Source organism: Sceloporus undulatus, chromosome 1 (assembly GCF_019175285.1).
Source record: "Sceloporus undulatus isolate JIND9_A2432 ecotype Alabama chromosome 1, SceUnd_v1.1, whole genome shotgun sequence".
NCBI classification, from domain to species: Eukaryota; Metazoa; Chordata; class Lepidosauria; order Squamata; family Phrynosomatidae; genus Sceloporus; species Sceloporus undulatus.
Window position 1 is genome coordinate 262782167 of NC_056522.1, and position 21892 is coordinate 262804058.

The 21892-nt window shown below is 43.3% G+C and overlaps 1 protein-coding gene and 1 non-coding gene across 3 annotated transcripts in view; one reads left to right on the forward strand and one right to left on the reverse strand.

The window, feature by feature from the left end:
- Positions 1 to 376: 376 nt before the first annotated feature.
- Positions 377 to 449, reverse strand: TRNAA-AGC. Its single transcript has one exon. It is a non-coding gene; the product is annotated as a tRNA-Ala (tRNA).
- A 408-nt stretch (positions 450 to 857) lies between these two features.
- The window catches only part of LOC121916017, a 111261-nt gene continuing 90226 nt past the window's right edge, over positions 858 to 21892 (forward strand). The window contains exons 1-2 of one of the 2 annotated variants that reach the window (XM_042440719.1): positions 858 to 1057; positions 19925 to 20193. The gene's annotated coding sequence lies outside the window, so the exon portion shown is untranslated. The remainder of the gene's footprint in view (positions 1058 to 19924; positions 20194 to 21892) is intronic. The other variant, XM_042440728.1, reaches the window with a different exon arrangement.

Genomic DNA, 21892 nt, shown 5'->3' on the forward strand with positions numbered 1-21892 from the left:
GGAATCAGTGAGTGTTACCAGACTGGAGACAGTTGAGGTGAAATCATAGTTTTGTCCATATGGAATTATGTGAGAAGCCCAAACTGAACTAAATGTGTCTCTTTATTAATTTTCTTTCGTCTGAGGCGGATTCACACAAGAAATAGCAATCAAGGGCCCTCTGGTGTTTTGTAATCTGGATTCTGAGGAGAATAAAAGAAGCATTAACAAGGCAATTTCAGGTTTCCAAAATGGGGGGAAATGGAAGAGACAGCAATAAAAAGAACATTAAACAAACACGAATAGTGATCTTCTTTCCCTACGAAGAGTTATGTCCGGATATCTATTTTATTTTATTGGAAGCCATCAAATTTTGGTAGAGCAAAAAGTGTCACTTTGGAGAATGCGGGCATCGATCCCGCTACCTCTCGCATGCTAAGCGAGCGCTCTACCATTTGAGCTAATTCCCCTCGTTGCAGTTTGGTCTTCTCTGAACTCTTACAAAACAGTGTCGCGCCTGAGGCACGTTCAGCAACAACTTCCTCATAGTTTTCCAATCCAAGGGAGCGCTTTTTCTCTCTGTTTCTCCAACGGCTCATAATAAAAACAAAAGGAGTATGTATGTATGTATGTACGTCTGTGTTATATCGGGGTTGGGTCAGTGTTCTCCTGTCACTCAAAGACGGAAAGAGACTCCCCCTCTTTCTCTCTCACTGCGCATGCGCGGTACCGTTCCAGCCCGAGAGAGCGCGCGCTCGGGGGCGGGGCGAGGAGGCTAGTTAGGGAACCAAGATACAGTATAGAGCGAGGGAAGGAAGAAGGGCGGTCGTTGATTGGTCGTTGCGTTGGTGATGCTTCTTGGCCTCGCGGGAGCGAGCACGCGCGGAGTGAGGGAGGGGGAGCGATTTAAGAGGCGGTCTGCCTCCTCCTCCTCCTCGGGCGCGAGCGCGGCACGCGTTGGCAGCGGTATGCTAATGAGGAGGAGGAGGAGGAGGATGACTGACGAGGAGGAAGGCGTCCCGAGCGGTGCGGCTCGCGCCCTTCTTCTTCTTCTTCTTCTCCTTCTCAACGTTCTAAGGTAAATAAAACCTGAGGGAAGGGAAGAAAGAGGGAGAGACGGCGTGGCTCGGGAGGGAGGGAGGCGGTTTCTCGCCGCCGCCGCCGCCGCCGCCGCCGTTTTTACCACCCAAAGCGGAGATGAGGGAAGGAAGGATGAAGGACTAATAAATAAAGGATAGGAGATAATGGATAGATAGATAGATAGAGGAGAGTGTAATGCAGAAGCACCGGGGCTTGCGTTTTAATCCTTGCCGAGGGAGGTTGGAGGGAGGCAGAGGGGAGCCAGAGAGGACCAGGGGCGGCACAATGGAGGACGTGGCCACAGAACAGCTGCCCAGGCTCCCAGGGATGCGCATCCGTGCTTCCCAGCCCCGCTCCGAAGGGAGGAGGCTATTCCCAAACAACGGCTAAAGCCCCCTCGACCGGGGAGGGCAATCCCTGCTGCTTGGAGCTTCTCCGGAGGGAGGACATGCCCAGAGAACCCTGTGGATGGAAACCCTTCCCGTATAGTCAGGAGGGAGGAGGGGTGGCCGGACAAAAGGACTGGAGATGGGAACCCGTGCTCTAGCCCTGCTCCGAAGGGAGGAAGGAGGCTGTTCCCAGATAAAGCCCCAGACCCTCCTCTGGATGGGACCCTTCTTTCTTAGAGTCAGAAGGGAGCAGCAGATGGCCAAGCCACAAAGCAAGGAAGTGCCGGCTTCTGAGCCCCGCTCAAAACAAAGGAGGAGGCATTTGGGAATCCTGGATGGAACTGGGAGGCTGGCATGGAGGACGGGTCCGGGAAAAGGAGGACAAGCCCTGCAGAGGGAGAGAGGAGAGACGGGGGCGGTATTCTTTTGGCGGGGTGACAGTGGCCTTTGGACCCTCTGGGCACTTCTTGCCTGCTGCTGCTGCTGCTGCTGCTGTTGTTGCTGTTGTTTCCCACATACTCCGCCCTGGGCCTTCTTGGCAAGGCTTGCTCAGAGGGGGTTTGGCCATTGCCTTCCCTTGAGGCTGAGAGAGAGTGACTGGCCCAAGGTCACCCAGGGCGGCTGAGAATCGAACCAAGTCCTAGTCCAACGCTCAGCCCATTGCGCCACACTGTGCTTAGCCATGTCTAGTGTGACTGAGGACACACACGCAGCTGGAGGGACTCCGGTCCACACAGCAATTCTGCTCTTTTGTTGTTGTTATCCGCCCTGGAGTCCACCTCCACCCATGGCAGCCCTGTGGATGAGGAGACCCCCTGCCCTCCTCTGCTCTGCTCTGTCCTGCAGACTCATACTCAAGAGGGTCAAGTCAAAGGCATTCATGGACGGTATCCATAGTTTTTGTGGGTTTTTCAGGCTCTGTGGCCATGTTCTAGGAGAGTTTCTTCCTGGCGTTTCGCCAGCATCTGTGGCATCTGGCATCTTCAGAGAAGATATACCCAACTCCTTTCCAGGCAAAGCATTCTCTGAAGATGCCAAAGCCACAGATGCTGGCAAAACGCCTGGAAGAAGCTCTTCTAGAACATGGCCACAGAGCCCCCAAAACCCCCCAAAACCCCCATACTGATGACCTCTTAACACATGATTCCTCAGTTCCTGCAAACTCATACCAATGACCTCCTTAACAGAGTCCATCCATATGTCATGCAGACTTCCGCTCTTTCTACTTGCCTCCACCTTCCCTAGCATTACTCTTTTTTCCAATGAATTGTGCCTTCTCATGATGTGTATGAAGTAGTTTATGTGTTTTAAATGATGTTTTAGGTACATCCTGACAATGACCAGGGTTGTGTTGTGTTCTTCTTGCCTGTTGTCATCGTCGTTGTGTGCCTTCAAGTCATTTCTGATTTACGGTGGCCTTAAGGCAAACCTTTGGTGGGGTTTTCTTGGCAAGATTTGTTCAGAGGGTGTTTGGCCATTGCCTTCCCCTGAGGCTGAGAGAATGTGACAGTCCCAAGGTCACCCCGTGGGGGCCTCCATGGCCGAGTGGGATTCAACTCTTCGCCTCCAGCGTCATAGTCCAGCACTCAAACATAGTCCAACACTGTGCCATGCCATACGTAGCAATATCTGGTCTGACTAGGATGAGGGTATACACAGCTGGAGAGACTCCAGTCAACCCAGCAGTCCTACTTAGTTTGTGTATTTTAGTGTTTTGGGCCCATCCAGAGGACTACAAAAGAGAGCATGCCTGGAGGCTGGATAGAGTATGATATGTGCCTCTCACAGAATAAACTGCCACAGGGTTTTAAAAAGGCAGGTTATCACATCTTAATGTACTAACGTTGAGAAGAGGCCTTAATTTGAATTGGGTTTTTGGAAGGAAGAGAATGGAGTTTAATTTTGTTTGTTTAAAAAACAACATCCAAGAGATAATTTAGTGACAGCTCTGCCATTCTGGAAGAAATTCACAGTTCTGTGCAAACCATGCTGTCTCTGCCATAGATGTATTAACTTTGCTGCTGTTTCCTAAAATGCAGGGGCCTGTAAAAAGCAATGAGTAATTCAGACTTCTTGCTTGACAAAAAGGGCTTGGTCCAGGTGTTTGTCAGAGTGCCAGAATAGTCTGTGTGAGAATGAATGCATACATTCATACAGTGGAAACTTTAAAACAGCTCATCGTCTGTTCTCATGCTTTGTGGGATTTTTTACTCCTACCTCTGACTAATACCAGACTCTGGCTTTCATTTTTTTGCATGGCAATTATCTATCCTTTGTAGCTGGAGTGACATAAAAGTTGCCTAGAAAAGCTCAGCAAAAATAATGGGATCTGTGCACTGTTAACTGTTTTAACCCTGGGGAAATGCTACACTATGCTTTAAAACAATTCAAATTATATAAATTGATTTGGTGAATAGAAGTTACATTTAAGAGAACATTTATTTTGTGTACATCCCATTTATTTTATGGTGTCTCTCCATACGTTGACAGGTAACTTAGATCATAGAGTTGGATTGGTCTTTATGGGCTAGCCAGTCAAAGCACCCCCAGCAAGTAGCTGTCCAGCCTCTTTTTCATGATGTCCAGATAAGTAGACTCTAGGAAATTGTTTTCATTGCTAACTGCTCTCACTGTCAAGAATCATAGAGTCAGAAGAGACTTCAAGTCCCATTCAGTCCAAACCCAATCTGCCATGCAGGAACTCACAATCTACCCCCCTTGACTGCTGGCCATTCAGTCTTTGTTTAAAGATCTCCAAGGAAGGAGACTCCACTATACTCCGAGGGAGTGTATTCCACTGTCAAACAGCCCCGCGGAGCAAATCTTGCGGCATGATTATGATGCCGCAGTGCGCCAATGGCACACTCGCGGCATCACAGTGGCGCCGTCACGTCAAAATGGCAGTGTCCATCTGTACAGGGCACTGCCACTTTGACGCCCTCGTCACGTGCAAGGTGTGAGGGGCGTCTGGAAGCGATGCCCCTCGCATGTGACGAGGGTGCACTATAGCGCCGTCTGTATAGCACCAAAATCTACCCTCCTGTAACCTAAAACTGCTGGCCATGGTCCTACCATTTGGGCCAGCAGAGCACAAATCCGCTCCCTCCCCCCCTTCTCTTTGACAGCCCTTGTGGTATTTAAAGAGTGCAATCAGGTAATCCCTTGGTCTTTTCTTCACTGTGTTGAATATGCCCAGCTCCTTCAACATTTCCTCATAAGTTTTGAAGATCCATAGACAGAAATTGGTTTCATGTGTACTTCTTTCAGATGCAATAAGCAATATTTTATGATAATAGAATATTAATGAATTTGTGAGGGAAGAACCATCCATATTTGAAGTCTTACAAACACCAAATGAAATCCACAGAAAGTTGGATGTGTCTAACACTGCATTGGGAAAGCTGGTGTGGAATAAGAGTTTGAGCATTGGATTATGACTCTGGAGACTAGGGTTTGAATTCCTGCTCAGTCATAAAAGCCCATTGGGTGATCTTTGGCAAGTCATACTCTCTCAACCTCAGATAAAGGCAAAAAGCAAATCCCTCTTAATAAATTTTACCAAGAAAAGCCCATGATATTTGCCTAGGGTCACTATAAACTGGAAACATCTTAAGGTACACAACAACAGCAGCAGCACTGCATCATAGTTGGGTCAAATGTATTGAATGCTGTCTGTCAAATAATTTATTTTGGTAGCTGCGTGATACAGTAGGTGAAATTAACTAACTTGCATCAATTTTACACAGGCTGAGGCAACATTTGAAGTCTTTACGTGTAAATTTTGCATTCAGCATACCTCTTTGCTTATGTGTTCATTAGATCTGTCCATCAGATTCATAAAAGCATTGTTCTGCAGGTGTTCAAACATCTATCCCGACGTAATTACTTTCAGACAACTGTACAGTTAAATCACCCACCTCTAGTTTCTGTAGACAATATGACAGATACTTTTACTTCATATTACTGTCAGCTTCCCCACCATTTCACACGGCTATGTGAGAGTAATATACTCCTTACTTTGTGTTTTGTAATGACTTTAGCTTGTGTATGGTGTTTCAAAACATTAAAATAAATTTTACATCAATAATTTGATGTCTTCCAGTCTCTAGCTAAGGACTGTTTAGTTGGTGATCCATAACAGAAGAAGCTACCTACCAACTGTGTAGATTAGTTCTGCTTTTTCCTCCTGGGGTGAAGATGGAGAGAGTTTATCAAGAAAGTGATAAAGGCCTCATGCAGATGGGCCTGAAAGAGTGGTGCATGGCCATGCCAGCACCAATTGTACCAGGATTGTGGCAACCACACATGCCCAGCCCTGAGTTGCTGCTATGGTCCTCAACTTGGCCACCGACAAGGAGCAGCTTTTTGCTGCTCCTTTTTGTGCTGGCTCTTCCGGATTGGGGTGGGCTCAGAGCAGCTTCTGGCCGCATTTGAGGCATGCATTGTGTAAACACCATGCCCCCAACACAACCTGAAGCAGACACTTTTGGCCTGTCTATTTCTGGCCTAGGTCACAGTATATGGATAACCGCTTTCAGTCAGCTTGGAGGGTTTTATGTTATGCAGGGCTGCAACAGTTGACATGTGCTATGAAGTTTGGCATTTGAGACCTACTTTACAATGCAGCTGACGTTTCTCATCTGGATTTTTCTGTCTTTCCATGCTGTTTTCATCATTGTGCTCATTGTTACTCATTGTGATCCAGCCTTTCAGATAACTCAATAACCAGCTACTGCCTACCAGTACATACCTGCCAATTTCAAGGTGATTTGCAGAGAAGGGCCTACAGCCTATTGATGAGAACAAATTGTTACTCATTGAGGGTGACTAATGCAAGTTTGTTATATTCCCAGAGGAAAATTTTCAAAAATACGTGGGTGGAGGCATTTCCAAAGTTTGATCCCACAAGAAGAACATTAATGTAAACAAGACATATATACTTTTATTAAAAAATAAAAAAATATTTTATCCTTTGAAAGTTAACCATGAGAAATGTTTTAGTTGGTGCTTGAAAAGGTGGTAGTTACTCACACCAAGTAGCCATTGTTCTGTCTTTATGCTTTTTCTTACCTTGCCTTTGCTAATTACTGATCCTCTGGGAGTCCTGGATTTAATCCTCTTCTGTGCTGTTGATGCATTCCTCCCTGCTAAAGTATTCTTGTTCAATTTGCTCTTGAAAAAAACTGTGTTGGCTTCATTTTTTCAGTTCCTTTGCAATCTTCTTAATTACTTTTATCTTCTTACCTTATCTTTTGGAAGATCTTATAGATTTAACCACGGACCCTTTTCTTCTCATGCATCAGAAAATTCTGCACATCATTATTTCTTACATGTTTACTGATGATATGATCCATGGGTGCTATTTCTCTGTCATAGACTTCACATTTAGAAAATTAGCTTTGTAGTGAAGGAACACTTTGGCATCATTCACACTATGGAAATAAACCGGTATGGAACCGGTTTATTTCCATGAAGTTCACACTTGCCTTGACTGCACTCGATGCAGTTTGTGGAGAGGTGACCTAAAAGCCCGCTTAAACTGGTGCATTTGGCACCAAACCCCTTCACGGTTCTTTTTTTAATATGCAACTTCAGTAGTCTGACCACGCTACTGAAGCGATTTAGATCGCACTGCATTGTTCCTGAAAATGGAGGTGCCTTCTTTTAAATCGACACTGTGGCAAATGTGAACAGCAACAGGGTTAAAATGGCACAGAGAGATTCAGTCACAGTAAATATAGTGGGAACACTGAACCGATTCTGAATCAGTATGGAGATGAGAATCTCTCTGTTCAAAAAAGTAAGTAGAGTTCTAAAGAGTCAGGAATACTTTGGATGTATTTTGCTCAGATTAAGATGCTCTAAGGTTATTACTATGCAATCTTTCAGTTTTCTGTTTCTGCTGAAGTCAAAATGGGTTGTCCCTATAATTTTAAGTGATGAAATAGAAATGTGTAGAGGTCTTTGAGAGAATTAACTTAATTCCTTAGGTGTACAACATGGGGCACTCACTGCCTTTGGCCTTCCAGTTTTCCTCTGGATGACCAGTTCCATAAATTATGTTATATGCTAGATGTGTAGAGAAATCTAGTTTTAAAAATATTTAATGGCTTAGTATGTGCTTACATTTCTGTCAGTCTGTTGGTGGAATGGACACTGCTGGTGGTACAGGGTCTCCCTTTCTAAATGTTGGCAGTTACCTTCAGTCTCCTTTGTTTCTCCCTCTGGTTGTGTATATGTATCTATATTTTCCTCTATGTAAATATTTAACGTCAATGTGTATTGTTCTACAACAAAGTCCTTATGATGAATGATAGTAAAAATTATACTAATTGGCTAACATTTGCATTTTATTGAAGAATTAAGTATTTTTTTCCCTATAGGCTGGCATACTTATTTCTGAGATTAAGTGACTGCAACAGAGGCATCACAGTTTGCTTATACTTTTCAATGCTATACATGTATGGATTATATGCATGTACCTTTCAGTGCTATACTTACATGGATTCTTTATCCATGGATTCAACTATGTATGGTTTGGAAATATTCAAAAAGATTATAAATTCCAAAAAGCAAACATTGATTTTGCCCTTTTATACAGTCTGCCCTCCGTATCCACAGATTCTTTATCAAGCCACGATTTAAAAATATTAAAAAATATATAACTTCCAAAAAGCAAACCTTGATTTTGCCATTTTTTTAAAATAAGGGGCACAGTTTTACTGTATATACTGTATTGTATTTAATGGGACTTCAGTATCCACGGATTTTGGAATCCATGGTGGTCCTGAAACCAAACCTTAGTGGATAACAAGGGCTCACTGTATGAGGGACACTTGCTCCATTATATTTAATGGGACTTGAGCATCCACAGATTTTTGTATCCATGGAGTGTGTGTCTTGGAATCAAATACCAAGGACCCACTGTATTTTGCTGAATTCTTTTTAATCTCTTGAGGATACCAGATGCTTTTAAAAAAACAACAACACAATTTAGCAGTACCATTTTAAGAATTTACTCAGATGCCACAGACCCTGGATGCTTGTATGCTATTTTGGTTGCTCCAAAAGAAGGTATTGCCTGGATTATTTTCTTTCGTTCCAATGGATCACTGTAATTATCTTTGTGTTTTCAAGTATCCAGTATGGCTAATCTTTGTAGGTGAAACGTTTGCATGCTTTTTGTGCCAAAAGATCTCACAGACACCCCTTATGCTATTTTTAGGCATTCTGTATTTTTCTTCAGGATTAATATGGCAATGATTTTCAGTGTGCTGTAGCTCTCTCAGAGTGCTTCATTTTGCTGCTGTTTATCAAGCTTAAAGTACTACTATAAGCATAGGGATTCTGTAAAAATGTATATTGTATCTTTAACCACAGTATCTATGGTAGCTCATGTCAATCTCCTTCAGGTTAACTTCTTGTTGTAAACAGAGTTACATGCAATTTAAGAAATTATTGGTAGGAATGGGGAGTGTTAATAATGTTGGCAAAAGATATTTGTTATTACTGAAGTTCCAGCTGTATACAACTGAAGGAACCAGCTGATCATAGGGAGAATTTTTAGGTAGAAATCTTTGTGAAAACAACCTGAATTCATTTCTGTAGTTGAACTTGTGATGCTGTGGAAAGTGGCTCCAACATGACTATACTGTAGATTGTTTTCATTTATAGCTCATTTCATGGTGAGGTTGTTCCATATCCAGTAATAATGGTGTGGTAGAAAAAGTGAAAAGTTCATGTCTGAACTGACTTTAGAATAGTTAGTAAATGGTCTAATATTTTATAGACAGATGAGACTACTGTGCTTGCTGATATTTCTGAACCAAGTATTTTTTATGATGACGAAAACAAGCAGATGTTTTGATATCATAAAAGTATAGGCTCAGTTTAATCGTGAGTATGTTTAGAGCTAGCGATGCTTGCTTGGAAAAATTGCCTTTTATAGCTCAATATGCCTAGTTTTGCTCTACACAGCAAGAGAGGGAGTATCCTGAATAGAGCCCACTCTCTGTTTCTTTCATACATACCTGCATGACAAAAGTTTTCCTGCCGCTTGAAAATATCTCACGTTGAAGCGAATGAATAAAACCCAATATTAAAATAAAAGAAAAACAGAGATACCACAGAGGCCATTGAAGGTTATTGATGAACATGAAACAAATGTCTAAAATGTAGTTAGCACTGCTGGAACAGAAATAATTATCGGCAGCGTTCTTATCAGCTCGGTTTAGGCAATGGCTCAGGCTTCCTAGTAATGAGCAAAACACACCCGGCTGTGACCCACAGTTAGAACCACGGACTTTTGTGCAGTTCAGTAAACGGTTTGGAAACTCAGGGTCCAAAATGCGATAGGATGGCTTCGTAGAAGCATGTGATCCCTTGTTGAAAAAGCTAAGGGGTTCTGGGCACATTCAAAGTGCTAATGAGCTATAAAGCACTAGGCGGCAGGAGCCCTGGTGCAGTGGGTTAAATGCCGACTGCAGCCACCACCAAAACCAAAGGTTGCAAGTCAATACCAAGCAAAGGGCTCAAACTGACTCAGGTTTGCATCCTTCTGAGGTCGCAAAATGAGTACCCAGATTGTTGAGGGGGATAGTTACAGTTGTAAACCGCTTAGCAACTCTAGTTTCGTACGAAGTGTTATATAATGAAGCTGCTCTGCTTGTTTTTTATATCCAACTATCTGAAAGCCAAACCTTCATATTCTTTAAGATCTTCAGGGAAAGGCTTTCTCTCGATCCTGCTACCTTCTTAGTTCAGTATTGTACTACCTTTGTTATAGTACTTATTCCACTTTAACTGCTGTGGCTGCCTCCTGTGCATCTGGGCTTTGCAGTTTGTCAGGCCTATGCTCCTGGCGGGAGTCATTCTGAATGTCCCTCCGGAAACGGCAATCCCAGGATTCCACAGGAGGCAGCCTAGCAGTTAAAGTGGAGTTATACATAACAGTGATGCAATCACATTACATTCATAACCGCTTACATGAACTAAGCCTCCCTATGTAGTTTACAATGTGAAGCTAATTGCCCCCAACAAGCTGGGAACTCATTAGCGACAACAGAAGGATGCAAGGCTGAGTAGATCTTGTAATCCCTGGATCAAACTCGCAACCTGTGTGGCTGCAGTACAGGCACTAACCACTGCACCACCAGGGCCCCTGAGGGGGACCAAGTATAGTGTGAAATGGCCCAAAACAATGGGCCATAAAGAGCAGCTTCTAGCTGCTTTGGGGGTGGGGAGTGCAGAGAACAATGCCTCGGATAAGCCAGAAGCCATCTGGGGCTGCCTAAGGTGGCCTGAAGCTGCTGGAAAAGGAGTGTGGAAAAAGCATTCCTTGCCGCAGCCCATTTGGAACCATGGCTGTGACCCACTTTCAGAGGGGCTGTGTGGTCACCATGGTCCCGGGCCAATGTGGGCTGATTGAGGGCTGAGGCTGCCAGAGCCACTCCAACCGCTGGTCTGGTTTGTCCACAGGCTATCTTGTTAAGGACACAGAGAGAGCCTTCTCAGGGGCTGCTCCCACCTTCAGAACCCCCCTCTTTGGGAGCTAGGTGGCCCCCCCTGTCTTTCCTTTCACCAGTAGGCAACAGTTTTTGCTTCATCAGCGCTTTTAATATATAACTGCACCAGGGAGTCTTTTTCATTGAGGTGTGTGTATGTTTTAAAATAATTTTATATTGTTTTTTTTAATTCTGTGTTGTTTTTAAAAATTGCACTGTGGATTTTGATTGGTTTCCTGTCATGAGCTGCCTGGGTCCCCAAGGACAAAGGAGGCATATAAATAATAATTAAAAAATGTTCAAATTGTTTAAATAATTTTTAGTACGCTAGGGATATAAAGAATACTACATACTTTCTTCTCCATGATGATAAAGGATGTCAGTATGGCAGTATATCAAGACACACAGAAAAGATAGTCATAGATTTTTCATAGTTTGGGAGGCAGTGAGGGAAAAGAACTTTATGCAAGAAATTGTTTTTCAGCAGAAAACTCTTTCATATGGCGGGTTACAGACTGCCGGTTGGGGCGGTCTGCACCCGACCCTTTCCCCGGTTATCGGGGCCTCAATGCTAGACCGGCAGCCGCTGAGGCCCCAATTCGCCACTTTCTGGGCTGCGGAGAAGCGACAAAAGGCCGCTTCCCTGCAGCCTGGAAAGGGGTATCCTTGGGGCCTCAAGCCCCAAGGACCCCCGAATGGCGGGGATGAGGAGAAAGGGGCCGCTTGGCCCCTTTCTCTCTTTGCACCGCTGGGCGCATTTGTGTGAAGGCTGCGCCCAGCGCGCAAACCAGGAAGGAGCTCCGAAACGGAGCTCCTTCCTGCTCCGCGCTAAGGCGCACTAAGCGCCTTGGCACGGAGCGATGATGTCACGTCCGCACCGCTCCATATAGAGGTGGTGCGTCGTGACTTCATCATGGCGGTGCTGTGTGGAACAGCTGTTGTCATTTTGTGGTGCGTGCAGAGCGCACACTAGGGTTAGGGGTGCGGAAGCACCGCCCCTTCTAACCCTAGTACGCCTCTGCGCGTACTATAGGCCCGTCTGTAACGGCCATAGAAATACTGCTATCTGCCCAAAAACCTTTGTGGTGGAACAATTTTTTAAAATGCTCCAAATAGAAATACAGTGGTACCTCGGGATACGAAATACCCAGGTTACGAAATTTTCGGGATAACGAAAATCCATAAGAAAATTGGTTCCGGGTTACGAATGTTTTTTGGGTTAAACAAAAAACTTTTGGTGCTTTCGGCGCTATTTTAACACGGAATCGCGGCTTTTTCCCCATTACGCCTATGGCATTTCGGCTTGCGAAGGCTTTTCGGGTTATGAAAGCGGCCGGAACGATTACTTCGTAACCCGAGGCACCACTGTAGTCATAGAGAAATGTGCAAAAAACCTATAAACCTGCCCACAGAGGAGAATACTTTTGAAACTCTCACTTTTGCATATGCGCATGAAATAAGCCAAAAATGGCATTCTTATGCACACTAGAGAATAAAATGCATGAGATAGGGATCTTTTGCAATTTAGGCACTTATGGACTTCAAAAAATATATTTGTGTTCTTTTTGCTGCTACCCAGTTTTTACAGCTTAGACTGAGTCCACCCAGAGAAATAGGGAATGTTAAAGACATGGGTGGTAGTGGCAAGATTGACACTGTTCCAACAGACATCAGCATGAAGTGCTAAATCTAATCAACAAAAAAGTGCCTGCTAATTCTACAGGGAGAGCATAGTCTGAGCGAATGAGACTAATTATGGGGTGAAATTAATGCTTGGATTCAAACTGAGATTACTTGCCTGCTATGCTTGAGAGCTATGTAAGAAAACTGAGAGCTCTAGTCTGCAAATGAAATTTACATAATTCTATTTGGCTTGCAAATGTCAACATGAGAAAATGCTACGGAAAATGCTATTTTAAGAGCAATTAAGAGCTTACAATCTTGGAACACGCAGTTTTTGCCTTAAAAATGTAATAGTGGAGTTTATGGATTCCCAAGCATAAGGAAATGAACATATATATTATATACGAAATAAGTCTAGCAGATAAATTTAAAAAGAAAAATGGCTTAAATAGGAACTAGGGGTGTCTGCTTTTAATTATTGGTGTATTATCCTTGCTAGGGATCAAGATATCTAAAAGTCTTTCTTTTTAACAAAATACTAAGATAAAGTACGGACAATAAAAGAGATTGAATGCATGATTACCTTTCAACTGGATAAAAGTAATGAAATGCAAGTAAGATCTGTTTTCACTGGATGGGGCACTAATAAAGAAGATACAGAGTACTGTGTAACACAGTGACACACCTTCCCACTTTCATTGGTAATACTACTAGTTGTGACAATTGTATTTTGGCAGCTTGGCAGCAGAGAGAAATGAATAATAAAAATGGCTCAGTGCTGGAAGTAGAGCAGGGCAGCCTTCTGAGGGATAACAGGTTGAGAATCTTCATTCTCACCCCTTGTAAACCATTGCTATAAACCTGAACGTGTAAACAGATTAAGAACCATCTCCTTTAGTGCAGCATGGGACTTTCCCTGTCCTTAAAAGTCCATGGTTTCCAGCCAGGGAAAACCTGAAACATGTGGTATTCATCTCAAGAGGCCCAAAGGATTAAACCCAGATGGATTAATTTCTACACTTTTTTTCTAGAAGTTTCAAAAGATGCAGTCCTCACTGTGATTCATGTAAAAACCAGCCCATTTTTGTTGAACAGTTCTTCTCCCTCTCAGCTTTCATAATTGCGAATTATCTATACAGATTAGCCTCTAAGTATTCTAGCTCATTTTGGTTCTGTATGTACCTTTAGTTCTTTTAAGCGGGGGAGGCAACCTGCGGCCCGGCGAGGCCTTGGGACCGGCCCCAGCCCGTCCTGCCTGCCGCCGATTGCCACCAGGGCCTTTGGCCTCTCGCACCAGGGGCAAGGGGGGCAATTGTCTAGACGCCTCAGAACATGCATTTATATTAACATTTTAAAAAAAAAAATCAGCAATTTTTTTTGCTTGTCCTCCACTTTTTTTTTAAAAAAAGCGTCCTTCATTGAAATTTTTGTCCTACATTGTCCGGTTTTATTTATTTATTAATTTTTTAAAAAATATTTAATTGTTATTTTTGGCTCCGGCCCCCCAGTTGTGTCTGAGGGACAGCAACCCGGCCCCCCGTCTCACAAAAGGTTGCTATCCCTGGTTTAGAAGTTCCAATATTGTACTTGTCAGAAACAAATTATTGCAAGATGTAAAGATACAGTCAGCCCTCCATATGCACGGATTTCATGCATGGATTCAACCAACCACATTTGGAAAATATTAACATTTTTAAAAAATGCAGAAGCAAACTTTATTTTGCCATTTTATAGAAGGACACCATTTTACTATTCTATATTATAATATGGATACTTGAGCATCCATAGTATCCTGGGGGGACCTGGAACCCCACAGATACCAAGGGTCCCTGTACTTTGTTCACACAAACAGGTATCTGGTTGTAACAGTTGCATCCTTCATAACAGAAAAGGATGTCATATAAATTATATTATAGTGTAAATTAACATGCTTATGAATAAAGGTTAATATAAAAAGAAGAATAAAAATCAGCTAAATACCTTATTGTTGAAAGTGCTATGGCTTTGTCAGCTGTGAGCTATGAGAGGTTGTTTAATGTCTCTAGATTAATATAACTGTATGCAGTAGCCCCTCCCAATTTGCAAGGATCTGTTCCAGATCCCCCCCCCCAAAAATGGCACATTGCAAATATATGAGTCCCATTGAAAATAATGAGCACCCCTGGTGGTGTGCACATGGCTGTGCACGGTGGCAGCTCCATTTATTCCCCCGTTGCCCTCTGCGATGGACGAGGGACACAGACTTCAGGTCTGCGAGAATGGAGAGGCGAGTGCATACTCATGTATAAGTCTGGAAATTTTAGTCAAAAATTGGCCCCCAAAACCTGAGGAGATTCATCCATGCGTCAATGTAGTACTGTACTTTAACTTTTATATATAAATAAAAAACATCAATGTTCATTAAAATAAATTAATCATATTTTTCGTTTTAGACATGCCTTTCAGCTCTCTTTTGTGACTTGACTATTTATTTGATGTAATTTCATTTTGCCTATTTTCTTTTAACTTTTGTTGAAATGTTTTTTTCTTTTGCACTAATAATAAACAATAAATGAAAGCTAAAAAACAGAAAGGAAATTTTAGTTTAACATTCAGATCCAAAAAAAGAACATTAAAGTACCATACTTGAAGGCTGGCTGCTGTGCTATTTGAATCTGTGTATCATCGTTATTTCATAGTTCTTCTCTAAGGAGATCAGTCACATATATATTTTTTAAAAACTATGTCTTAAAAAAAATATCATCCTGACTACTCCATGAGGCAGGTTCTGCTGAGAATGGTGTACCCAAAGTCATCCAACGGGTTTCATGGAGAGTGGAGATTTGAAACCCAATCTCCCCAATCCCCTCCCAGTCCTAAACCGAACCTAGCTACTACTACATTCTACACATTCTACCACTGTATTGAGCAGGGGTAGCTGTAGCAAATCCTTGCTGTTTTAGAAGGTAACTAGTAGCATGTGTGGAAGGGTGCTTTTAGAATGCATCTGTCATGGCCAGCCAAGAGCAGGTCTTGGAGGATGATGAGGAGGATGGGCTCCTCCAGACAAGAGTATTGAGGCTACACCAGGTGCTAATCCTGCCCAGTGCAAGAGGTAATTGAGGCTACACCAGGTGTTAATCCTGCCTCCCAGAATCCAGCCCTGATCCCCAGCCCCAGAGGAGGAGGCTCAGCCAGGTCCTAGTGCGGGTGGGATCCTCTGGTGGTACAGCAGCCTAGTGGTGACTTCTGGGGAGGAACCAAGCTTGAAGGTTCCCTCCAAGACAACACAAGGCTGAAAGTGCGGGCAGACGCGAGATCCCAGAGAATTGCTGAGAAGCAATTAGCAAATCACAATCAGTGGCACAGGAGAGTTTCTGTCCTAGACTGTGGCCAGCACCCACAACACACGCCAATAAGAAGGCAGTTAACTATGAAGCTGGAATAGCCCACAAACCTTGCAGGAAAAAAACCAAAGCCAAGCCGATGTCAGGATAACAGAGGTCTATCAGCCCAGTCTAGGACAGGTCAGCCAAAGTGGCAATAGTCCAGTCCGTTCCGAAGTCAGAGTCAAGGCAACAAGGAGTCAAGATACAGGGAGCCAGTTCAGGCCAGTCACACCAAAGATCATGCAATAAACTCTGCACTGATGTGTGTCTCTCGGCTCATTAAGGGAAACTCAGCTCAGATCCGCAGTCACTCCCTGTTCTAGCAATGCAAAGTGTGATGTTTTTTCACACCAAATCACGAGTCACTCCTGTCTAGCAATGCGAATTCACATTAAAACATGATGTTTTACCACACCTGGTGGCCTTTCCATTGTCCTTCGGATTGAGGAGGAAGTGAAGCAGTTCTATTCCAAGCAAGTCACGTGATGAGATCAAGCAAAGGGAGTGAGTGCACATTATATTACCACACCGAGGGTTCAGCGATTCGAATCGGCACCCTTGCACATGCTCTGGGGCTGTGAACGCTGTCCTCCTTCCTGCCCCCCTCCTTAGCTGTCACCTTCATTGGGGTGAAGAAGCAGTCAGGGGATGATGGGATAGGTCGGGCTGGGTTGCTGGGCCAGTTTGGGATGGCAGGAGAAGGCAGAGGATGATGGGATAGGTCGCTGGGGGTCACTGGGGCCAGGATTGGGATGCAGAGAAGTCAGGAGAGGGGAGAGTCCTGGGTTTGCTGGGGCCAGATGGATGCAGGAGAAGGCATGGATGAGGGATAGGTCGCTGGGTCCCTGGGGCCAGGATCGGGACAGGGGAAAGGCAGTGGATGGTGGGAAGAGGTCGCTGGGGGTCACTGGGCCAGGATTGGGAGTGCGGAGAAGCATGGGATGATGGGTAGATCGCTGGGGGTCCCTGGGGCCAGGATTGGATGCATGAAAGGCAGGGGATGTGGGAATGATGGAATGGGTTGCAGGTGGCAGAGGGGGCAAGATGGCATGAAGGGAGGAGGAAAGATGACGGAGCAGGACGCAGGGGGCCAAGTGGGTGACATTGGAGTGGTTTTCAACACCAGACCCAATTCGCAGTGCAATCGAATAGCCTGGAAGCGAATTCTGTGAAGTCACTTTTTTTTTCGTGTTTTGCCAGAGGGTCACTTGGAATCATTGCGGAAGCATCTCGCAAGGAGCTCCCCTAGAAGGAATGGCGTCTGCTACCACATTCACGTACGACGTGAATGTGCATCGTTGAAAGCACAGTCACGTCGAACTGACCTGCAAAAGCTCCAAAAATCTCCGTTTGATAAACCCTACAACCTGGAACAGAAATTGAGAAGGTTCTCTCTCCTGTGATCGCATTAAATATTTTTGTGATGTGGTGAGACAAAGAAAAAGCCCTCAAAGCTCCTAAAGCTCAGCCAGGCTCATGTAGGGAGATACAGTTTTTTAGATAGGACTTAAAAAACACACAGCATTTTGAATTCTCATGGAAATGAACCTTCCCAGTGAAGCGTTTCTACAAGGGATATAGATCACAACACACACACCACACCCACACACAACACACACACACACACACACACACACACACACACCACCAGCCCCATTGAGCACTCTGGCATGGCATTTAGACTTGGTGAAGTTTTTAAACAGTTTCCCCAAAGAGAACCACACATACACTGTATTAAAGTAACCCAAAGAGAATGTTGTCAAGGCATGTGGCACTTAGCCAGATCTGACATCTAAGACAGACATAACTGGCACACTACACTGCAGTGCAGACACATTTCTGGCCACCACTGAAACCTGGGCATTCAAACTCAAATCTGATTCCAGCAATATGCCCATTGGAATCTGAGGGTTCTTGAGGAGTATAACCTCATTTAACACAGACTGAAACCCTGCTCCTTAATCTGTCTTTCAGATCAGAAGCCCCTCTGTCATGTCTGGATTAAGCTTCTATTTGTTTGTCCTCATCCATTCCATTAGTTACACTGATTTAGCACCAAAGCTGCTTCCTCGGAGTTAGAAAAGAGAGATCAAGTTGAGTATTACTCTGGATAACCTCTTTCTGTGGCTTCATGTTAAATATTAAACAGCCTAAGGGACTCCGTGAGCCATCCTCTAGTACTACCTTCTCAGATCTCTGCTTCAAGGAGGATTGAAACCACTGTAAAACAGTGTCCCTAAGTCCTCTTATTCCAGAGAGGCGACTGAGAAGGACACCACCAAAAGCCGCTGAGAGGTCCAACAGAAACAACAGGGACATATTGTCTGTGTCTCCAGTGTAAGTCATCAAGGGACCAGTACTAATTCCATCCCATAACCAGGCCTGAAGTCAGATTGAAATGGCTCTAAATAATCCATTTCATTCAAGAACACCTGGAACTAGGAGGTTACCATGAGCTCAGGAATCTTCCCCAAAAAGGGATATTGAAGACTGGTTGTTATTTAAGTAAAGTTGGGTTCAAGAAGGGTTTTTTGTTTTGGTTAAAACCCTCTTTTAGGCAGGATGGAACTCTGGCTTGGTGCATCATTGCCCTTAATCATGCAGCCAGTTCCCCCCAGGCTGCTTTTATAAGCCAGGAAGGGCCCAGTCCAGTACACATGTAGTAGCTCTCATCTCTGCAAGGGTGCTGCCCATATCCTCAGGCTGCACAGACAAAATGTATCCAATAACTCAGGACAAGCAGGAGCCAAGGTTACATCCACTGGACCTGTATAAACCACAGCATTCAAATCAGAAGGGATTTGTGCAATTCTGTCTGCGTAACGTCTTGAAATTTCTCCCAAGCAATCTGTCAAGTGGTTTACATGCTTCTCTTTTGAGGCAGTGTAAAAGGTCTCACAAGAGCAGCATGTAGTAGCAGAGGTACATGCAATGCTATGTCCTTTCATCTTGAAATAATCCCCGTTTAACACTATTCAGTTTACTTCTGAATAGACATGTATAGAATATCCATGTCAACAGAACAAAATGTGAACACTTTGAAGTGGAATATTTATTTTAGTTCAGACACATTTGAAATCTGACAATACTGGTATGTGTCATTGCACTGCAGGCTCACTTCCTGCTGCATATACAGTGAGACATGCATGGCTGGTTACTGTGTTCATGACATGTTCATCACATTTATGTTCTGTGGCATCTGGTATGTTTATTTTTTATTTTATTTCAAGGATTTATATCCTGCCTTTCTCCCACAATGGGATTCAGGGCGGGTTACAATAAATACAGTACAAAGACAATAAAAATGTTGTGTGTGCATGCAGGGACACATGTACAGATCTGCTACCCAACTGTGCAAGTATATATATAAAACTGCTGGATGTCAAATGATTGAAGGGGTCCTATATTCTCAGTACTCCACTTGGAACAGCTATGCCATCATTTGACACAATGTAGTGCTCTGAAGTGTCTCTTCGTGTTACATTTGAGAAATGTTGCTTAACAGGCATACAACAGAGTTTCGCTTGATTATTACCCTGCTGGTTACACTTCTGTGGTTTTGTATGCATTTGAACAGGATGTATCAACTGAACTGATGCAGCATCAGATGGAATATAGAACTACCCATAAATAGAATGTACTTTTGCAGGCAGCACACACAGTTAGAACAAAACGGTAAAGCGAAACAAGTAGTATAGATGTCACAGTTGCCTGAAATCGCATGAATTTATTGAGCAAAGTTCAGGTCCCTTTGAATATGGATTGAAGGTTCAACTCTTACTGAAATCTTCATATTATGCTAGCTTTACTAGAGTGCTGGGAGTCATCACCAAAGCCATTTCTTAATCCTTAAGGTATTGTGCCCATGTATTTGAATGTGAGATTTAAAATTTAAAATGTTAAGAAAAAAATGCTATGCTGCTTAATACATTGTCATGGGCATATTATAATAGATCTCTATTTGCCCTTTCCCTTACTTTAGTATTTTTCATTCAGATAACTGAAGATGATGACAGCCGATTAATCTGACTTTCCAACATTCAGCATACAGGAAGCTGTTGTTATCCCAGGACAGACTGTTTGTTCATCTAGTCCACTACTGTCTACTGTGATTGCCAGGACTTCAGTCAGAAAAGGGTCTTTCACATTATCTGCTACCTTTCTTGTTAAATGAAAATACTAGAGACTGGATCTTATACCTTCTGCAAGCAAAGTGTGTTTTGTAGCACTGAGTTTCCTCCTGAAGTAGGGGTGAGTAACTTATGCAGGTCTAGGTCCAATATTTGATCGGACTGCTCAAACATGTCAACTGTCAGGTTCAATACTTGGCTTAAAATGATTTTAAAATCTTTATTACTTATAAGAATGGAAAGTGCTCTGAATGTTTTCGATTGCAAGTTGATTAATATCTTCACTTAGATCTATTTTAGTGGTTCACCTAGGCAAGTAGCTGTAGGAGTCATGCCATATCACTTTAGGCTGCAATGCAGTGTATTTAACTACAGTGTGATCAGCAGCTTCATGAGGTCCAGGAATGTGCTGTGTGGGCCACACTGATGACCAAAATTCAGGAAATGAAGAAAAAAATTAACTGGAAAATCACCTTCAGTTTACATTTTGGGGCAGGAGCTTTGTAGGCTATGATCCCTTTGGAATCACTCCTCTTGGAGAACCAAGAGAACCTTTTTGCCCCCAAATTAGTATTATTTGACTGGGGGGCTCAGGGGGTCTAAGATGAATCCAGAGGCTTCAAAAACAGCCTGTGAACTAGACAGAAAGGGTCCTTCAGGGAAAATCTGAAAACAGTAGCGAATCCTACTAATTTTTTGGATTTACCATATATACTTGACTAGAAGTTGATGTCATGTATAAGTTGAGTACAGGTTTTGGAGTCAAAATTATGGATTTTGATACGAGCTGTGGATAAGTTGAGGGTAAAACTTAGGGGCTTGTAACAAAGGATGTAAACAATGAACCAAAGAATTTACAAAATTTTGGAAGGCATAAATGTTTGTGTTCACCATAAAGGCTGGATGGATGAGATAGTAGAGGGGGTCAGTGCTTCATTTAGATGCTCCCAGGATAGGGAAAGCTCTTGCCTTTTGCTTCTCTGCTCAGAGGATGGGATGATATTTTTAGAAAATAAGAGTTAATGTAAAGTACTTACCTACGTATATACTTGTATACATGTACTTATATACATTGACCCATGGATAAGTCAACCCAGGTTTTTGGGGTCAATTTTTTGACTAAAATTTCTAGACTTATACGTGAGTATATACAGTGTACCTGTGTCATATGGCGCACGGCTGTGGTGTGTGCGCACCGCCGCACCACCTCATACACATGCCCCATTCAGTTAAATGGGGCTTGAGCATGTGCAGTATATGCTTTACACGGGGGAGTCCGGAATGGATCCCCCGCGTAAAGCAAGGGCACACTGTACAGTACTTTCCACAGGACCTACAGTTACCATTCATTTTGGAACTATATTTGCTGCACAAGGATTTGATGGACTAGTATGGTTACTTTCCTAATGAATTGTGTACTGAAACAGTAAACTTGGGAACAGGAGAGAGCCCTTGTAACAATTATTATGTTTCAGTGTTTGAGATGATCAGATTCAGGGTCTAGACATGGAGCAAGTGATGTTCTTACAAGCTAAATTATATTCAGTCTGGCTGTTTAATGATTTATAGAGAAGAATTTTGTATAGTGTGGAATTTTTCTAATGCTGCATTAATGTTCTATAAAGCTTGAGGATGATGATGATGACTTGACATCCTTGTCAATGGGGAATACCTTTACCTTTGCCTTTACAGTCTTGACAAAGTTTGGAAATGGTGCTGGATGAAGTGCCAGGCAGAGCCTGAAAAATTTTGAACCCATTCTTCTATAGTGTTAAGTCTAAAATAGACCCAGAATATGATTGGAGGTGTGTCACATACAG